Here is a 22,149-nt window from a genome sequence, read left to right as displayed (position 1 = left end):
ACTAGCACTCTGAGGCTCTCCCATGGTGAACGGTTCTCGGAGAAGTCCCAACCGAACAAGGTACAACTTCCCATCGCTTTGTGTGGCAGCTGCATGCCTGGAAAAGCTGGTGTATATTAAGCATGCACAAAAGACACTTTGGCTTTATATGTAAAATAGGGTTGGGTTCTAGGCACAAATAACTGGCCAACTGGTTTTGTGCCCTCAAGAGTGTCCTGGAGAACCCTGGAGCCACTGCAGGGAGCAGGAGGCTTCTCCCCTGGGGGGCTGTTGCAGGCATCGGGGTTGCTCTGGCCCTGCCACTAAATGCCAAACACAATCATTGCAACAGCCAAAGTGGCTCCTACTATTATAACTTCCAAATGCCACCTGGGCAGCCCTGCCACTGTGGAGAAACACTGTTTTCAAAGGGTCCCAGGGTGCTGGGTGGAGACAGGGAGGCAGGTAAGATCACACTGGATAAGGGGGGGGGGGCTGCCCAGGGTGGCAACTGGGGAGGCAGGGAGGGAGGGAGATGAGGTTGGAGTCTAGATTTATTCTGGTGGTGCTGACAGGATTTGCTGGTGGGTTGGATGTGGAATGTGAGAGAATGCGAAGAACCAAGAATGACTCCAGGATTTTGTTCTGAGACACCAGACCAGGGCAATTGCCCTTTGCATGGGGGAAGCTGGGGGGACCAGATAGGATTCATTTTTGGTGTGTTAAGTTGCGACTCCTCCTAGATGTTCAAGGGGAAATGTTCAGATGAATGCTGGGCTCAGGGAGTCAAAGGTGTAAGTCAAGGTCGGAGTGTGGATCTGCGACAACCATGAGACTGGCTGCGATCCCGCAGGGCTGGGTGTGGAGAGGACGCAGCCTCAGTGCTGAGCCCTGAGCCGGCTGGGGAGGGCCAGTGAGGGCGACAGCAGGAGCCCCGCTGTCGTGCAGAGCCAAGGGGAGAGAACGTTTCAAGAAGGAATGATCAGCTGTGTCAGGGGCTACAGACAAGTCCAGTAATGAAGAGCTGAGAGTTGACCTGTGGATGTAGCGATAAGGGTGTCACTGGGGGTCTTGACAAGAGAGGGACACACTGACAGTGTGAGAGGGGAAGGGGAGGTTGCTGGAGTGACATCCTTGAGCAGGTGAGAAGGGAGATGCTGGCCTGAGATGTCCCAATGTCCCCGACCTCTCTCTTGAACATGGATGAGCACAGGTCCAGACGTGAACTTTGGCCTCTTTTTGTCGCTTTTCTCATTAGAGGGAAAAATCAGAGTGAAGACCTAGGATCGAAGATCGCTTAAATGTAGAAACATCCTTTCAGAGACAAGGCAAATCAAGTTCTTGGTGTTTCACTGTGGCTTTGCAGAGGTTGTTAGAGCCTGGGGCAGGCCTGCTCCTGAGTGAGCCCAGGAGAAGCCGTCAGCCCAGGTGTCCCCACCCGCATATCCAACAGCTGCACAATGCTCAGTGATCCAAATAGATGGCCACTGACGGAGGCACGGAGAACCCAAGCTGCAGAAACTGTCCATCTTCCCTACTCGCAGATTCTATATTTGCAGATACACCTACTTGCTAAAATGTATCTGTGACCCAAAATCAATACTTGAAGTGCTTTCGCAGTCATTTGTGGACAAGCACAGAGCAGCAAAAACCTTGAGTTGCCTGAAGTGCCGTTTCCAGCTGAAGTGGAACAAGGTAATACTCTGCTGTCTCCTTTCCACTCTCATACTGTAAACAAGGGTCCTTTTCAAAGTCTATTTGGTGCACTTTTTTTTTTTTTTTGCATTTTTTGTGCTTTTTCTTGGTGATTTTGTTGTTTAAAATGGCCCCCAAGGGTTGTACTAAAGTGCTGTCTGGTGTCCCTAAGCACCAGAGGCCCCGCCTTATGGAGAAAACATCTGTGTTAGATAAGCTTCAGGCATGAGCTGTTGGTTGTGAGTTGAATACTAACCAATCAACAATATAAGGGCTGACAATTAAGTTCGCAAACTAATCCTAGAAAAAGTGCTATATACCTCATTGCTGAATATCACTATGGTCACCTTCGACGTACTCCCCTTGGGAAACTATGCACCGACGCCAGTGCCTAGTCCACCCTTCAAAGCAATTTTGGAACTCTTTTTCTGGAATGGCCATCAGAGCTGTCATTGTATTATCCTTGATGTCCTGAATGTCATAAAAAGGCCTACCTTTCAATATTCCCTTTATCTTCAGGTAAAGAGAGAAGTCACTGGGGTCTAAATCAGGTGAGTAGGGAGAGTGTTTCAATACAGTTATTTGTTTACTGGCTAAAAACTCCCTCACAGATAGTGCTGTGTGAGCTGGTACATTGTCATGATGCAAGAGCCATGAATTTTTGGTGAAAAGTTCAGGTCGTCTAACTTTTTCACGCAGCCTTTTCAGTACTTCCAAATAGTAAAAACTTGGTTAACTGTTTGTCCAGTTGGTAGAAATTCATAATGAATAATCCCTCTGGTATCAAAAAACGGTTAGCAACATCGCTACAACAAGTTCGTGAACTTAATTGTCAGACCTACTATATATTAAATGTTCTTTTTGAACAGAAACACACATAAAAGTAGGTTATGTATTGATAAGTTGACAAAATATTGTGACCAGAGGCTGGCAGGACGCTAACCCTGTATTTCCCATAAAAGCAATTATTCAGTATTCGATAATTCAGGGTTTGCAGTGACTTTATAGAACGTAGCTACCTCGAATAATATGAATCAATTGTCATCTGAAATTCCTAGGAGGTTTATAAATGAGTTTAAGGTTCCTTTGCCTTGTGGAAAATGGATATAATCTCCATTTTATAGAAGAGGACACAAGGTCAAAGAGATTAAGCAACTCAGCCAGGGCCACACAGCTGATGACAGGCTGAGGTGAGACTCGAACCCGGGTCTTTCTGATTCTATAGCCCGCTCCACATTTTCAAATATTTCCACAGAAGCATCCTCAACACAGAAAAGTAATGTGTGCCCTGCGAATACAGAGAAGGACCTGGAAATGATCTACCCAAATGTAAAATTTTTTGAGACTCTCCTGTTTTACCTTAAAATTTTTCGTACATTGTTTATGGCCCTCCATGAGCGCTCTGCTTTTGTTTTCCTATGAAAACAAAGTTGAATTGTTTCGCCCCAGTGAACTAGACCCACTCGCTTGGATGTCATACACAATCCTAGAGGGACGGGGCTCGGTGAGTTGCTTATCCCTCGGTCCCCTGGGTCTCCTACGCCTAGGCGGAGAAGAGGGGCTCCGCGCATGTAAAGATGAACAAACAAACAAATGCATAGTATGGCAATGCCAGGATGCCAAGGTGGCCGGGAGGGGGCCTGAAGCGTGCCAAACTCATTTCTCCATGGCAACATGCTCAGAAAAAACCCGGTTTTGGACACTTTTCTAGAATCCCTGTCTTGGTCTCTGGGACACTCATGTGCTTCCGCCATAACTGACCACTTGGGGGCGCCCCACACAAGCTGGACCCACAGTTCCCTTGGTTTCACTCAGATGGGGCCTTGTTTCCAGGGAAGTCTGCATTTTCCTGGGTGGTCAGCCATGGTTGCCATGGATACTTGTGGCTTCCAGCCAGAACAGGGTCTCAGGGCTGAGGGGCTTTGGTGGTCTTAGGTCATGAGTTTAGCTTCAGCCATTTAGGAAACTTTTGTTAATGAACGCGACCCTGGAAGGAGCTACCCGGATGTGAGGTGGGAAGAATGGATGGGCTCTTTCCTGACATAAGCTCAGTGGAGTTCAGTCAGGTTAGCCACCCTTCCTCAGGGGTTTCATAGGCATACCCAAGGGTTCCCCGAAGCAAGAGGGGCCAAATCCCTGATTCACAGTGACCCAGAGTCAGCCTGTGGCCCTGCAGGTTTCAGGGTCACGAGGAGTCTCTTTTTTCCTCTGTCCCTTGACCTTTCCCATTTGCTCACCTTGGTGTCTTGATGCTGCTGGGGTCTTCCTTCATTCTCACCCTGACTGGTACTGGACATTGTGGACATCTGATAAATACATCCAGAGAGCCCTTGTGGGGATGGAGCCAGGAGGGCAGTTTCCAGGCTCTCGACCTCACGTGGAAAGGTGCTGGCTCGGTTATTAGATGGCCATCAGCTGTAATCAGATGGCCATCCGCTGTGGCTGGGTGGCCATCAGCTGTTATCGGTAGGCCATTGGTCAGTGATATAAGTGTTATGGCTACGCTAGGGAGTTGGTTGGTTGGCAGAGAAGCGGACAGTGGATTGCGGCTAGCAAGTGCAGATTGAGGCTAGCAAGTGGGGTTAGCAAGTGCGGATGGCGGATTGCAGATCATGCGGATCCTACTTCCTGTGTCTCTCCCGGCCGCCAGCGAGACTGGGGTGCAGGAAGACCTCTCGTTGGGGTACGGGCAGATGTTTGCTTTTGTGTCTCGATCAGCCGCCATCGAGAATATAGTGGTATGACTCCCCATCTATGGCGCCGTTGTTGTTCTTTTTTGGCCTCACCATATCCTGTGTTCTTGTGTGGGGAGCGGGAGCTGAGTCCCTGCATTACAGCCGTGTTTTTTCATAAGTGACTGTTACTGTTACATTTCTGCTCAACTTTTAAGACTCTTGCCAGGTGTCATGCGGGAGACCCTGCTCGCTGCACCATTTGTCATGCAGGGCGGCATGCAGAGTCTCTGGTCCCGCTCCCCACATAAGAACGCAGGACATGGTGAGGCCAAAAAGGAACACCCACGGAGCCATAGGTAGGGGAGTCATACCACTACAGTCTTGCTGGCGGCTGGGTTGGAGACACAGGAAACAGGAGCCACACGATCTGCAACCCTCACTCTGCCGCTTGCAGGATCAGCCACCATCCTCTTGCTAGCCCCCATTTGCTGCTAGCGTAGCCACAGCAGTTATATTAGTGGCCAATGGCTCACTGGTTACAGCTGACGGCCAACTAGCCACAGCTGATGGCCATCCAATCACAGTTGGTGGCCATTTACTACCTGAGCCAGCACCTTTCCACGTGAGGCTGAGAGCCTGGAAACTGCACTCCTGTCTCTGTCCCCACACCACGTATGGCCTTCCGTGATTATCTTCTGGAAATTATACACTCACACACAAGTGTGCGTACGTACACACACATACACACACACACATACAAACACTGACACATTCACATTGCTCAAACAAACCCACAGGCCTCTGTTCCTATGATACCTCGGACTGGTCTGTTCCATATTGCAGTCAGTTACAGCTGTGCCATATTCGTGGCTGTAAGGAAATCACCTGAAGGATCATATTGAAAAATACAAATTCAGGTATCATCTGAGTTCTGCTGAATCCAATTTTCTGGGAGCCATCCTCGGGAATGGCTGCGCTGTCCTTTAGCTGCCCACTGGCACCTCCTGTCTGTCATCCACAGGATCATGACTTGCTAGGGCCACTCAGCAACCTGGTGTTTCTTGGTCCCTCTCTCCAGTCCTCTCTCTACCCTGAAGCCAGAGCCATTTTTTAAGGAAATATACCCTCTCTTCTTGTTCAGTGGCTTCTCCATGCCCCAAGGACCCATGGGAATATCTGAAATATGGCCTTAAGCCCTCCCCTCCCCTCCCTTCCATCAGTGTCACCTTTCACTTTAGTTAATTTCCTCCTCTTGGTTTCTTTTGAGTAATTTTATTTTCCTTTCCTAATTTCTTATGAGGAATATAAGGTATTGATTATTTTATTTTTCATCTTTCCACTGTACTAGCAAAAGCATTTAAAGTGATAAATTTCCTCTGAGTATCATTTTTTTTTGTTGAGGATTTGCATTGATTCTGGGATGTCATGTACTCTTTTTCTTTGTTTTCAAGATAGTATGTCATTGATTTTTAAAAATTTCCTGTTTGAGCTAGGTGTAGGCTAGGAATATGTCACTTAATTTCAAAGTCATAAACATTTTTGGTCATCTCTGTATTAATGATCCCTAATTGTTTTGGATTATGTTTAGAGGATGTGGTCTGTGAGGGCTCTACTTTGAAAATATTTTCAAGGTTTTCGTTTTGGCCATTCAGGAACATGTCCCATGGATGTGAGAAATGAATTTGTATTCAGGTGATATAAAGTTCTAGATATATTTCTATTAGATGAAGCTCTTTATTTGTATTTTATTACATATATTGAAGTTTCCCCGTGTAGGGACGGAGTCCCAGAGAGCAGTTTCCAGGCTCTCGACCTCAAAGGTGCTGGCTTGGGAAGTAGATGGCCATCAGCTGTCACTAGTTGGCCATCAGCTGTTACCGGTTAGCCCTTAGCCACTGATATAACTGCCATGGCTACGCTGGCAAGGGGGTTGGCTGGTTGGCAGAGAAGTGGACTGCGGATTGCGGCTAGCAAGCAGATTAGTGAGGTTAGCAAGCAGATTACATTGCGGATTGAGTGGCTCCTGCTTCCTGTGTCTCCAGCCCAGCCGCCAGGCCAGCAGAATATCGTGGTATGACTCCTCTATCTATGGCTCTGCGGGAGTTCCTTTTTGGCTTCACCATATCCTGTGTTCTTGTGTGGGGAGTGGGAGCTGAGACCCTGCATGACACCCCGCTCTCCTTGAATATGTGTGCATGTGTTTAGATTAATATATGTGTGTATGTGTATATACCATGTTTCCCTGAAAATAAGACCTTGCCGGACAACTCCACAAGACGCATTAGAGCTAATTGTCCGGCTAGGTCTTATTTTCGGGGAAACAGGGTCTACATACATATAGATATGTGATACAGATATTTCAGGGTCTCCTACCATTTCTAGTAGTTTTTGTTTATATTTAGCTGCTGTGCTGTTTTATGGACACAGGTTTATAACTAGTCTATTTTTTTTTAATAAATAGTAACTTTTATTACACAGTGTTCTTTTCATAGTGTTCCAGTCAATCCTTTTAACCTTAAATTCCACCTTCTTTCCCATTAATGTGACCACTTGTCTTTGTTTCTTGTGTCTATCAGCCTGGCTTTCTTGTGTACATCTTATTTTGGGTTTTCTACAGTCTTACTTTCCCCCTCATTTCTTTTTCTTGCCTTCTTTTGGAGTAATTTTTTTCTTTCTCCTCATTATTTGTTCATTCTTTTTGTGGTAACCCTATATTTTTTCATATGTATTCTGAAATTAACAAAGCCTAAATTTAATAAATATCTCACTCTTCTTAACAACCAAGGGCCTTACCATGCTTTAAATCTTATCACAACCCATCCAACTTACATATTGTTGTCTAGTCTTTTAACCTGTCTTTTTTAACTGCTAAAAGTAGACATTATTATCATTGTTTCATAGTCAATATTTGGATGTACCCACATATTTACCAATTTCTTTGCTCATCATTCTTTTTTATTTTTATTTTATTTTTTAAATGTTTCTTTTTTATTTTTATTTTATTTTTTGGAGAATATTGGGGAACAGTGTGTTTCTCCAGGACCCATCAGCTCCAAGTCGTTGTCCTTCAATCTTATTTGCAGGGGGGGTCAGCCCACCATCCCCTGCGGGAATTGAACCGGCAACCTTATCGTTGAGAGCTCGTTCTCCAACCAACTGAGCCATCCCACTGCCCCATCCCTTTTTGTTTTTTGATGCAAAAGGATAATTTTAATTTTGAAATGATTTCATACTTATAGAGAATTCTAAGAATAATACAAATAGCTTTCTCCCCTCTGAACCATTATCAAGTACAATGCCAACCTGACGCCCCATTATCTTCACTACTTTAGTGTGGTTTTCCCATAAACAAGGACATTCTTCTACATAACCACAGCATGACATCAAAATTGGGACATTAATGCTCATACGTTGTCAACATCTAATCAATAGAATCCCAATTCAAATTTTGGCAATTTCCCAATAATGTCCTTTGTAGCCATAGGATCTAATTTAGGACCACAAGTTGTACTTCATTGTCAGGTCTCTTTAGTCTCCTTCAATCTGTGACAGTTTCTCAGTCTTTTCTTGACGTTCATGACCTTGACAGTTTTATAGAGTACAGGTCAGCTATTTGGTAGAATGTCCCTTTGGTAGGACTTGTCTGATGTTTCCTTTTAACTGGTTTCAGGTTATGCGTTTTTGGCAGGAATGCCAGAGAAGTTGTGTTGTGTTTTTTTCATTGCATCCTATCAGAGGGAACATAATTTGTATTTGTCCCATGACTGGTGATGTGACATTGTGACTTTGATTACTTGATTAAGGTGGAATCTGCCAGGCTTCTCCACTGCAAAATTATTTTTTCCCCCTTTGTAATGCAAAAGTGTTTGGGAGGAAGTACTTTGAGTCCATATAAAGAACCCTTCCTCTTCAAACGTCACCCACTGGTTTCAGCATCTATTGGTCTTTCTGGGGTCAATGATTAGTAACAGTGATAGTTGTCAAATGATACTTTTTCTAATTCCATCATTTCTTCTACATTTATTAGTTGGCATTTTAGTGTAAGGACAGGTTTTTTCCTCCTCATTTATATATTCATTCATTTACATCTATATGTTTTTTTTTGTTTTTTCAATAGGTCATAATCTGTTAGTATCATTATATAGTTTAGTGTTCAAATGATCTCAGAGCCAGTGGTAGCCCCTTGGAACCAGCTCCTCTGTCCTTTTGATTTGTCTCCATCAAGTTCTGCACACATTCTCACTTTCTGGCACAAAAGATGTTATAGGCTCATCTTGTGCTTTTCCTGCCTCATTCCTGAAATTGGCCACTTTCCCAAGATGCCCTGGTTCCTTTTGGGGAGAAACCAACATCTGGGTGCTAGGCACGTTCACTGTTATTGTTCCCAGGCCTTCTTGGTGGATAAAGCTAAAGGATATATGTATATATGCATACATTTATATCTATATTCGTTTCTGTATCTGTTCACAAATACTGAAAACCACCAGTTCACCTCTCCAATTATAATGTAATACACAGAGTTCATGCCAGCTTTCTCTCTTTCCGTATTTGTAACTCCTTTCTCTGACAGTGACAATCCTGGCTTCCATTATCCTCAATATTCTACTTATTTGATCAGTCTCTTCTAGGTAACCAGTCTCCCACTGTGTGGCCACATGCCCCCAGAGGCCGGCACTGTGGCTGTGGTACGCATGCTCAGTGACCCAAATGCGCTGTATCAGTGGCTCAAATACCAAAAGTGATGTCACTGCTGCTGACCTGGCCTTCCAAATGGGTCACTAACTCTCATTAAAAATCAGAACACAGCAAAGTCCAATTTTCCCTCATTTCACAAGAGAGTCCTGAAAAGTTTAGTGTTTAGTGAAAAAAAAAAAGAAAAGTAAAATGATGTCAGGTGCTGAATGATTTTAAACAGGATCTTATAAGAAAAATTAATTCAGAATTATTATAATTCTTTGACATTTTAAAACTATAGGAATTTTATAATAATATAAAATTACTTAACATCCAGTCCAATGGACGTTTGAAAACCACACAGGATTGGGGGATGGTTCTCACCCCCGCCCTCTGCAGGTGCCAGCAGTGTCCCTACACAGGCCTTGTGACACACAAACTGCCTCCGTCAGGCTCCAAGCCTTCCGTATTTCTGGTTCTGTTCCCTTGAAAACTTGGGGTTTAGAACATGAGCCGGGCCAGTGCCGTGAGTGGCTCTTCTGACTGCCTGGTGGCCTTGCCATCCCTGTAGGACTCATAAAGCTGTGGCTCTGTGCCATGGAGGGAAGTGAGTCACAGCCTTGGAAAGGACAGTCCTTGTTGGGTTTTTCTTCCAGCAGGACCCACGGGGCGGCTTTGGCAGCGGGATGAGGAATCTCAGCTCTGTCTGTGGTCCTGAGTGCTCCTGACTCACTAGAGGAAGCTGTGGAGCAGGGAAAGGCTGGGAAGGGCCTGATTAAAGGCGAAAAGAGGCACTTCCTCACCTTTCCCCAGTGAGAGAAGATGCCCTTTGATCATTTGTTCGTAAAACACATCCCTAGCGAGCGCCTGCCATGGCCCAGAGTGTGGGCAGATGTCGGAGTCCTGCCCTCCTGGAGTGGACAGCCTGGTTGTATCTGGGGTGGGAGAGACACAACAGGCAAGGAAATAAATAAACATGTGTGTGTTGTATGAGAAAGAACAGGTGCTAGGCTGTGAGAGACGAAAAGGACTCAGGGGCCACTGAAAGCTGAGGAGGGCAGGTCCCATTCTCTCATCAGGGTTACTTCTCAGGGTGGGCAGGGCCGAGGCCATTGGTACTCCCAAACGTACTCACCCCTGAAGGTGCTGGGCTCCTGCCAACGGGGACAGTGATGGAGCACTGACTTGGAGCCGAAAGGCAATGACTGTCTTTTCACAAAGAGGAAAAGGTTGGGACTTTCACGGGAGTAGGTGAAGATTGGGGCTGGAAAAGACCAAGGGACGTGTGGGTTTGTTCATTGTCAAAGATATTTTGAAATTGCAGCAAAATACAGCATTTTTGGAAGGAAACCCCCTAAGGCCTTCCTTTTAGTGACGTACCATCACAGAGACAAACTAGAGAAGACATGAAAATTTTCAAGACCTTCCCAACTTTTCAGTTAGTCCCAGATGCAGTGACCTCATTTAAACAAACACCCAATCCCACCAAATTCTGACACCCCTCACACACACCCTCCTTGTAGCAGTAAAGGGATGAATCACTCATTCAAAATGGTGCCTGGGCCCAGCTCTCTGATTAGTGGACTCTGGTCAAATGGCCCCATACAAGTCCTTAATGACGGATCCTGTAGATTGTGAGGCTCCAATGGCACCCAGAGGCTGGACCTGCTTGTGGGTGGGGGAGGGGAGAGCAGGAGCCCGTCCCACTGAGGAGGCCACACCACATTGTCATCCTGCCCCAAAGGTCCCAGATGGTAGGATGAAAGGGCTAAAGCGTTAAGATGTCTGAGGATGATGTAAGTTTTGCTTCTTCCTTCCCCACAGCTCTAGAGCTTTCCTTATTGTAAAAAGGATTTCCTTTTCCAAGCTTTAACAACGTTTGAAACATATAATTTTAAAAGCAGGTTAAAAAATGCCCATTAAATAAATGTGGAAAATATGCAAAAAGGAAAAAAGTTAATTATTTGTTTTCGTTTTATCCTGTTTATCGCGTCGGAGTGCAGATCCCATAATCTTATCTCCCATCACTCCATGATTACATCACCTCCTACCTGTCTCTGTGCTTTTCACTGACCATATCTTCTACCTCAGGACCTTTGCACTGGCTTTTCTCTCTGCCTGGAATGCATTTTCCCAGGCATCTACATGGCTGATTCCCTCACCTCTAAGTTTTTGCTCATGTGCCACCTTTTTGATGATGCCAGTCTTGACCACGCTATTTAAAATTGCATTACTGACCACTCCCTGTCCTCCTTGCTCCGCTCTGCTTCTGTAGCACTCATCAACTTCTAGCATACGAGCTGATTTCTTTATTTATTATGTTTATTGTTCGTTGTCTGTCTCCCCCTGCTCTAGACCATATGCTCCACTGGGCAGAGATCTTTACTGTTTTCTTCATGGGTACATCCCAAGCACCTATCGTATAGGAGGTGCTCAATACATTTTTGCTTGGTGAATTAGATGCAGACTGGTGATATTTATTAAGCATTTACTCTGTGTCAGGCACTGTTCTAGTACTTTACATTCTTCCAACAACTCTTTTTTTATTTTAAGATTTATTTATTTATTTATTTATTTTTTATTGGGGAAAGGGAACAGGACTTTATTGGAGAACAGAGTGTACTACTTCCAGGACTTTTTTCCAAGTCAAGTTGTTGTCCTTTCAATCTTAGTTGTGGAGGGTGCCGTTCAAGTTCAAGTTGTTGTCCTTTCAGTCTTAGTTGTGGAGGGCGCAGCTCAGCTCCAGGTCCAGTTGCCGTTGTTAGTTGCAGGGGGCACAACCCACCATCCCTTGCAGGAGTCGAACCAGCAACCTTGTGGTTGAGAGGATGCGCTCCAACCAACTGAGCCATCTGAGAGCTCAGCGGCAGCTCAGCTCAAGGTGCTGTGTTTAATTTAGTTGCAGGGGGCGCTGCCCACCATCCCTTGCGGGACTCGAGGAATCGAACCGGCAACCTTGTGGTTGAGAGCCCACTGGCCCATGTGGGAATCGAACCGGCAGCCTTCGGAGTTAGGAGCATGGAGCTCCAACCTCCTGAGCCACTGGGCCGGCCCCTCTTTTATTTTTTAATATAAGGTAGTTCTATTTTTAAATTTTTTAAAAAAATGTTATTGGGGAATATTGGGAACAGTGTGTTTCTCTAGGGCCCATCAGCTCCAAGTCGTTGTCCTTCAATCTAGTTGTGGAGGGCGCAGCTCAACTCCAAGTCCAGTCGCCGTTTTCAATCTTAGTTGCAGGGGGCACAGCCCACCATCCCATGTGGGAATTGAACCGGCAATCTTGTTGTTAAGAGCTCGTGCTCTAAACAATCGACCCATCCAGCTGCCCCTCCAGCAGCTCAGTGGCAGCTCGTTGTCTTCAGTCTAGTTGTGGAGGGCGCAGCTCATTGGCCCATGTGGGAATCGAACTGGCAACCCTGTTGTTCAGAGCTCACACTCTAACCAACTGAGCCATCTGGCCGCCCCTTCCAACAACTCTTAAAGAAAGTTTTAATAAACCCATTTTACAAATGAGCAACCCTAGGCACAGAGAGGCTTAGCAACTTGCCTAAGATCACACAGCTAGTGAAAGTCAGTGCCAGGGCAATTCATCCTTGCCAGGAGCTGAGCAGTGACCACAGCAGGCCTGTCTCAGTCCTGGTGTAGGTAAGGGTACCAGAGGTACCTGAGCAGGTCTTCCTGGCTGACCCGTGAGCAGAGGATGGTTTTCCTCAGGCAGTGACATGATTTGGGTGGAGACTGTGAAAGGGGGAGAGGAGGCCAGAGAGGAATCAGGGAGGCCAGTTGGGGGACCATTGCTCTTGTTCATTTCAGAGCTGGTGGTCCTCTTCACTAGGGGGTGGCCATGGAGATGCGGAGAAGTGTTGGAGATGGACCACAGGACTTGGCAACAGATCGGACAAGGGGTATTTAGGTCGGGTTCTCAGAGATTCAGACTGTGAGATGCGGACTCATGTGCAAAGGGTTCATTCAGGAAGTGCTGCCAGGAGAGCTGGAAGGAGCCAAACAAAGGTGCAATCCCAGGGGTATTCAGTGAAAGTGGCTCCAGGAGCTGGAGAAAGTGGCAAGTACCAGCCTAGGAAGGAAGCAGGCAGCGGCTGGAGGAGGGGCACACAGCCAGTAAAGAGGCCTGAGGGGATCTGGGTGAGCACTGAGAGTTTTCAGTACAAGGGGTAAGAGGAAAAGGAGGAATCAAGAAGGGCACCCAGGTTACCTGCCACCAGGTGGATGATGCTGCTGTTATTGAGATGGAGGAAGACCCAGGGAGGGTCAAGAATGGGACTTGTTATGTTTGAGAGGACCGTTAGGCATCTCAGTGGCCTTGTCAAGTACACAGAGGATGTGCGTTTGGGGCCTGGGCTGGAGGCACATATCTGGGCGTCATCAGGGTGTGGCTGGTGTCTGGAGCCATGGGCCCATCTAGAGGCAACTAGGCAGGTAAAAGATGGTACATCTTTAATTTAAGGGCCCTGTTCTGCTCCAGCTACACTCCTTTGATTCTCAGCATGCCCCATGCCCTGTCTTGCCATAGGGCCTTGGCATATGCTGTTCCCTCTGTGGGGCACCTCTTGCCTCTCCTCACTTAGTTCTTTTCACGTCATGCTAAAGCCCTTGACACACACATTGCTTCCTCAGGGGGCTGTCTCTGACCTCGGTGGCCACACCTCCGTATAACACTGGCTGTGAACTTGTACCTCTCCTTAGGAATGGTGGCCACAGTTGTCAGTTTACATCTGTTTGTGTGATTTTTGTGGGCTTTGTCCACCACTGGCCCCTTAACCTGTTTCCTCAGCAGTGCATGCCTGACCCAGGAAAGCACTGCTGGGACTGTGCCTTTCCTGCCGTGGGAGCTTGTTCGTGGGCTCCCATTGCTCCCCAGCAAAGCCTGGGTACCTTCGTCAAGGACTGGGTGCCCTGCCTGAACCTATTTGTCCAGCTTTATCCCTCGCTGGGATATTAGTGCCCTACACACCTAAGAGTTTACCTTCCCTGAGCCAGGCTGCCAGCGTTTCTGCCCCAACGCTGTGTGACCCAGTTAGCAGGTCTCCCTGTCCCCATCGCTGAGTGCTGACGCCAGCTTCCACATCTCAGGAGTCCTTCCAAATGCCTCCCCCTCGCAGCCTCCCCAACCCGCCTGCCTGGAAGCTAGGTTTGTCTTCTCTGTGTTCCCTCCATGCTCTGGGTACCTGCCTCTCCAGCTCTGAACCAGTCAGCGCTTCTGGAATACTTCTTGGCAAATCTACCTCGTGTCCTTTGTTCTCTGAGGGCAGCAGCCACTCCTGAGTCCACTTCACTGTTCCCTGGAACAGAGCCCAGCTCTGATGTGTGCCGGTCGGTGCGGGTGGAATGGATTCAAGCTGATGCTGTGTGCTTCTCTGTGTGTGTGTTCCCCAGAGCTTAAAAGTGACAGCACGTCCTCAGTGGTGTCCAGAAGTCCCCCTGTTCAGAACAAGGTATAAAAATCTCTGCTTCCAGGATCCAGAATCCGATGGGTTACCCTGACCTTAGGAATAAGTCTTGCAAAATACTGTTGTTTTGTTTTATCCATGTGTTTTATCTAGCATGTTCTGAAAATTTTAGTAATCTCAGAAAATATCCCAGTCACATGTGAAAGAGTCAGCTGAGAATAGCCAAAAAGAATCACATACGTTTATGTATAAGAAAGAAGTTTTTTAACATTGAGTGTTTTTTTTATTGTGGTAAAATATACATAACATTAAATTTACCATTTTAACCATTCAGGGGCATTAGATACATGCACACTGTTGTGCCACCATCACCACACCCATCTCCAGAACATTTCATCATCCTTAACAGAAATTCTATCCCCATTAAACACTCACTGCCCGTTGTCCCTCTTCCCCAGCCCCTGGCTCCCGCTTTACCTCTCTATGGATCTGAGGGTCCTCCTATAAATAGAATCAGACAGCATTGTCTTTTTGTGACTGGCTTATTTCACTTAGCATAATGTCTTTAAGGTTCATCCATGTTGTAACGTGTCAGAATTTCCTTTCATTTTAAGGCTGAGTAACAATTTATCATATGTATATACCACTGTATTGACTATATTTTCTTATTTTCTGTATTCTTGATACTCTGGAGAATCTGCCTCTCCCAGAACTAGCTAATTTCTAGAGATTGTGAATGACTCCCCTGTGAGTGCATGTTTGATATTCAAACCACCGATCCAGAGCCTACATCCCCAGCCCTCTCCTTTGTCAAACTCACATACACCATGCCATTATTCATCCTGCCCTAAATCGCCCAGGGCCAGGTGCTGGATGACTAGGGATGGCCACTACGGCCCAGAGCCCACCAGAATTATTCAAACTATCCAACCTGAATCTTACTTAGGGTACCTACTCTCCTGTCCCATTCCTTCCCCCACAAAAACCCCAGAAAAAGGCTCTGGGCCATGTTCTTCCTTTTCTTCTCTCTTCTGCCTTCTGACTGACCCTGGTGTTTCCCCACACGGCCCTGTCTGGTGTGTGAAGCCTCCTGTTTCTAGGCATCCGTGAGCATAAACTTCTTCCTTTGTGACAATCATTTGAGTCTGCGTGTCTTACCACACCTGATTCAAACCAACCTGCATGCATTTTAACAAAATCACATATTTATCCATTCATTTACCAGTGGACCTTTGGGGTGTTTCTATCTTTTGGCTTTTTTTTTTTAATGAAACATTTCAAGCATGCAAAAAGAAGTAGCAAAAATAATATAATAAATGTCCACATATGGCCACCTGACTTCTGACACCAGACCCTACGACTTCCCCCTGAAGTCCCGTGAGCCCCCTCCCTGCCATCCTGCCATCCCCCTCCTCCAAGATGATTCTCTCTTCTGTTAGTGTTATCCATCCCAGGCAGGGGTGCAACTTTTAGTCCATAGACATGTCCTCATAAACAGTATCTGGTGTCATCTTGTGTGGTTTTGAAGTTTATAGAAATAGCATATGTGCTTTTAGCAATGTGCTTTTTCCACTTGGCATTATGTCTTCGAGATTAATCCATGTCGAGGCATGCAGCTTTAGTTCATGCATTTACTTGGCTGGTTAGTATTCCACGGTTTGAATATACCATAATGTTCGTATCCATTCTCCTATTGATGGGCATTCTGGATGTTTCCGAGTTTTTCACTAACACAAACATTCGTGTGTGTGTGTGTGTGTGTGTGTGTGTGTGTGTGTGTGTGTGTATCTATCTCTAGGGCACAGACCCAGGCAGGAAATGAGGAACGAGGACATGTGCATCTTTGTTACATCAGATATGGCCAAACTGTTCTCCAAACTGAGATTCCAATTTGCACCCTGAGCAGTGGGTATAAGGATTCCTATTGACACAGAGGAGCCAACTACCAGGACTCAAATTCAGCCCATGTCCCCACAAGATACGCTCTTGGTCACACCTGTCCTCCCAGGAGTGAACGTCCCCTGTGGGTGGATTTGGCATTGGGGGAGAGTGGTGACCTGGACCTTCCTTCGGCCATAGGGGCAGCGTCTTTTGGCCAGGGGGTTCCTGGAAGGAACACCTTGTTTCTGTGGCAGGGCCTCGCGTGGTGCACAAAAGCCTGTGAGGGAGCCTGGCTGACCAGCAACCTGCTCCTGCTGGTGGAGTCCCCAGGGCCCTGAGGTCCCACAGGCTGTCTGTGCATGTGCACACCACCCCCTGGGACCTACCCCTGGGACTGAGAACCACACCCCAGCCCTGGCTCTCACCTGGACTTGTGACACCCTGCTGATCCCAGTTGAGAATTGCCCTGCCAATTTGCTGGAGGTTGGCTCGGCAGATTTATAGTCATCAAACAAACAAACAAAAATTTGCTTAATAACATGCTTGTTGTCAAGTGTTCTTGTGATCATGGGCTCTGACAATGCAAAGTGTTTCGGCAAAGAGGAGGCAAATTTCTTTGAAATTAGGACATTCAAAGTAACGACCCAACTCAGGGCTTTTGTTACTGCTTTAAGAAATCTGTTTTGCCCATAAAATCATGGCTCTGCTGTTTGTGCCATTCAGTTGACATTTATTCCAATTTTCAGATAGCAGCTTTTTCCACTTTACCTTCTGTAATTCAAAATTGGAATCTTTATGTCCTTGGGAAATAGTTTTTGTAATATTCTAGAGTGAAAATACTTGCAAATGTGTACTTTTTAAAACTAGTGTAAATTTTAAATTCAGGACTAAAGTAACCTTTTATGTGTGATCTTGTCTGGCCTGTAAATCATAAAGTGTATTTTTCTCTATTCTTTGAGCATGTCTCAATTGCCCTGTGTTTTCATGAGATTGGAATTGCTGGTTGCGCAGGTTGGGATGGGCCTGAAAGCTGTTCTCTGCGCTTTATGTATTTTGAGCATTTGCTTGTGTAGCTGGCGCTACCCCGGGCCTCCCCAGCTGTGGACATGAATGGTGCCTGGGGGTGGCTGGGATCACAGGTCCAGTAAAACCTGTGGTAGGTTGTTGTCCTATCTGTGGTAGGTTGGTGGGTCTCAGCTCCCTGCAAAGTTTTCTCAATACCCCCGCCCCAAATATTCCTGGGTGTCCCTCCATGCTCACGCCCAGGGCCCTGCCAGCAGGCATCTGCTGGGCACCAGTACCACCAATGCTTAGCACCCCAGCGCCTGCCTCTGCTGCGCCAGGCTGTTGTCCTGTTGACCCAGGCTCCTGGCTTCTGCCCTCCAAGTGATCCAGGTGGCAGGTAGGGGAGAAGGCCCGTCTTCCTGGTCTTCGGAAGGGATTAGGCCATGCCGTTGAGCCCTCCGAGTCTGGAAGATTTCAAGAACAACTCTTTCAGGTTTTCTCTCTGGGATCCAGACATGCCCAGGTTGGGCAGGGGACGGGGCTGAGCTGTAGATACCTGGCTGTGATCTTGGTGCCCCGTGGGGCACTCCCCTTGTTGATGGATCAGCCTCTCCTGCCTGCCCCTCCTCCCTGTTTCTCAGGGAACCAGACTTCTGGGGCTGCCTGCCATGTCCATCCCGGCCTGAGCTGACAGGACTCGGAATACAAAGTTTCCTCAGGGCCGGCCGTACCTATCGTCCGGTTAACTGTGTTCCCGCGAGTCGAGTCTCTCAGACCCTTCGTGGAGCATCGTTCTGACGCTACTTCCTGTTGGGTGCAGCTGAGCACAGGATGCATTGTGGGGGATCTTCGGAGGGCCCACCATGGAGGTCAGGAGAAACTGGGGACTCAGAGCCAATAGCCTCCAAACTTCTCTCGGCCTTTGTTCTCCAAGCAGGAATCGGTGGTTGTCCTAGTTGACCTCTAAGGACCTTTTAATCTCCTTAAACTATTTGGGGATAGAAGCAAAAGTTTGTTTGTTTCTTTATTATTAGTTTTTAAAACAGTGGTTAATGGATGGATAGATTTGACAAATATCTGGGACATCGCAGTCTTTGGTTCGAAATACTCATTCTGCCTTTGTTCCTTACTAACATACCATGTTTCCCCAAAAATAAGACCCAGCCAGACCATCAGGTCTAATGCATCTTTTGGAGCAAAAATTAATATAAGAACCAGTCTTATTTATTTATTTTTTTTTTAGACCTGGTCTTATTTCATATAATATAAGACCGGGTCTTATATAATACAATATATGATACGATATGATATGATATGATATGATATGATATAATACTGGGTCTTATATAATATAATATAAGACTGGGTCTTTATAATATAATATAATATAATATAATATAATATAATATAATATAATATAATATAATACAATACCGGCTCTTATATTAATTTTTACTCCTAAAGACGCATTAGAGCTGATGGTCTGGCTAGGTCTTATTTTCGGGGAAACAATGTTATGCATTTTAGGTTATGAATTTTCCTACAACTACTGCTTTATTTGCATCGCACATGCTTTGAAAGATAGCATTTTCACGACTATTCAGTTCTGTTTATTTTTAAATTCCCATTATGATTTCTCAATTAACTCAAGAATGATTTAGAGGCATAAGGTTAAAACAATTTTGGGGGTGTGGGGGCCAGGGTACAGGTAATACATTCAAAAGTTTCAAAATCCAAAATGCCTAAAAGGTTTACAGGGAAAACTAATCCTTCTACCCTGCCGCCCAGCCTGTCCCCACAGGCAATTACTATTAGTCATTAACCAGGAGTCCTTCCACATAGTTTATGCGTGTAAAGCAGAATGTGATAGCTGCATATACAAACATATGTTATACATACATGACCACACATACCTTCCTTTCCCCCTTCTTACACAAATCCCATTCCTTTAGTTCTGAGATGTGTTTCAGTTTGTCTTTATATGATTGTTCTCCTCCTTCCTGAAGTACATCCTTTAAAAGCTCCTTTGGTTGGGATCCGTTCCTGGTAAACTCTCAATTTTTCTTTGTATGTAACATCTTTATTTCACAATAATGGCACTTGGAAAACATTATGACACCACCTCCTGGCTTGCTGGTGATAAGTCTGTTTTCAGCTTAATTGTCATTCTGTTATTTGATAATCTGTTTTTTCTCTATGAAGACTTTTAAGACCTTCTTGCCTTACAGTCAGATACCTTGATATATAAGTGGAAAGACAATAAGGTATGTTCAAAAGGACATTGATTTGGAGAGAGACAAATGACAGTCAGATGCTCACCCTGTCTCTGAGACCTTAGGCTGGTTTCCTAACCTCTGAGTCCCTAGCTTCATATTAGGAAGGAATGTGTACTCTGCACGGTGGTTGTGAAAATCACAGCAGGCTGCGCAGGGCCAGGATGAATAGACACACTCCACTGACATGGTAACGGTTATTCCCACCAAGCTCAGCTCTTCTTACACTGTTATGACACTCTAATGTTAAATTCGAGATGTCAACAGTGATGCTTAGTGTTTATTTTGAAATATCAAAAGATAATCCCAACTGTGGCTCATTTTATTATTTCCTGTTATAAAGAACTTTTGAAAAAATAAATAAATAAACCTAATAAGGAAACCTACACACCTCTGCTAATTAACTTGTCAGCGGAAATGATAGCAGCTCAAACTCAGAATATGATGTCAAAATTGGACAAAAGAAGACAAGGGAGTTTGGGGTCTTCCTCTGGGCAGGGGACTGGGGACTGTTTTCTGTCCCTAGCCATATAGTACAGTGCTGGTCTTATTCACGTACACGGCTACAGAACAAGGAAACCAAATATTCTCGGGCTTGGCATCTTTTAGTACAGTTTTTTATTTTGATTTAGAAGTTTTCCTAAAGTTGCAGTTATATTTGTACGAGCAATGCACAATTTGACATTGAAAACAAGCGGTTTCCCTGTGAACTGAAAGTAGAATATATTCTTCTGGGAAATTATCTACCTTCCTAACTCGCTCACTAACATTTTCACTCAGCGGCATCTTTGCTGTTTACTCTTCTAAGCCTTTAGACAACCCAGCTATCAACGGACTCATCTGTGTTCCTCTGCTAAGCACACCCTTCTCACTCTCACCCTCGCCACTCAAAAGAGGTACGCATTTTGAAATCATACTTTTCTCATCTGTTTTAATGTATTGAAGTTGTATAAAGAAAAAAAGACCAAACATACTGAGAAATTGTAGGAGAGGATTAAGAAGTCCTAAAGTATTTAACTATGAGGATCAGTAAAGAGAATGTTTCCCTCTTCCTTGAAAGCCTAGAGGGATGCTAAGAGATTTCGTTCTTTTATTTTTTTTAAATTTAGTCTTTTTATCCCCCCACATTTTTTATTGGGGAATACTGGGGAACACTGTTTCTCCAGGGCCCATCAGCTCCAAGTCGTTGTCCTTCAATCTAGTTGTGGAGGGCACAGCTCAGCTCCAAGTCCAGTTGCCATTTTCAATCTTTAGTTGCAGGGGGCGCAGCCCACCATCCCTTGCGAGAATCGAACCGGCAACCTGGTTGTTGAGAACTTGCGCTTTAACCAACTGAGACATTTGGCCGCCTCTTCGGAAGCTCAGCAGCAGCTCATTGTCTTCAGTCTACTTGTGGAGGACGCAGCTCACTGGCCCATGTGGGAATCAAACCGGCAACTCGGTTGTTCAGAGCTCACGCTCTAACCTGCTGCGCCATCCAGCCACCCTGAGATTTCATTCTTGATTGGAAAAAAACCCATCACTTCCCACGTAGGTTTGCTACAAGATAATTCTAATCTTTGCCTGAACATTGTTCAGACAAGAGGGCACTGTGTACAGATGTTAATATTTTCTAACATCTTTTTTCGTTTTTGGGTGTCTTTGTGGATGATGTTAATACGCCTGCTTGGGAGGACTGTGGGACTCAACCTCCCACTGAGTTACTTAGTGGTGAGATCACTGCAGTTGGTTGGTATGACCTAAAAGATTGCTCTATAAGAAACTCGTGGGCATTCAAATAATACGGGCTATGGGACCTGTATTTTCCAAGTTTGTGATTATTAAGATTGAAAATCACTCTAGCTCTGTGTGAAGAGCTGGCTGGAGAAAGAAAGAGAAACCCAGTGGGACAATTTGAGTTGCAATGTTTTGCGTACATATTTTCTATGTGTATACACTGTGACTTACGGAGTGCAAAGTGGGTGGCCAGGGCCATTCTCTGATCAACCCTTCCAAATCTTTTCCTCCCACCTTCTGGGACTTTGCTCCCCATTTCCTGCCCCTGCAGCCTGAGAACCCTGAATGCCCTAACCCCCGCCCAGGCAGCTCATTTCCCATAATTTCGTTCCTTAATATTTCAGCTGTATCAAATATCCCTGCTTAAGAAGTCACCTTTCCTCTATCTCAGTCAAGTCCCATCCCAGTGGGTCTCTGCATTAATACAGACTGTTGAGAGGAATTTAAGTAGGAAATGGCCCAGAGAATTAACCCTCAAAGATCCTTTACATTTTCCAAGAGAAATTTATAAACTCAAAGGAATCTCTATGTAGGGAAAGCTTTTTAGGTGGGAGTGTCTAAAACGGCTTGATTCAACTAACCAGGCTCTTCAGCTCCTCTCTTCCTGACCTCAAGCTGGCATTCTAGTTGTAAACATGCATAATGTCTTCAGGGAGCCTCTTGGGTATTTGCTTCCTAACTCCCGACCTGTGTCTGACCTGGAACTCGGACACTGCCTCCGATTCAGCATTGCTTGCAGCACGGTCTCTGGGCACTTTGGACTTTTTTTTTCCTTAAAAAAAT

Source organism: Rhinolophus ferrumequinum, chromosome 11 (assembly GCF_004115265.2).
Source record: "Rhinolophus ferrumequinum isolate MPI-CBG mRhiFer1 chromosome 11, mRhiFer1_v1.p, whole genome shotgun sequence".
In the NCBI taxonomy this organism is placed as follows: Eukaryota; Metazoa; Chordata; class Mammalia; order Chiroptera; family Rhinolophidae; genus Rhinolophus; species Rhinolophus ferrumequinum.
Note: the sequence above shows the minus strand (reverse complement) of the source record.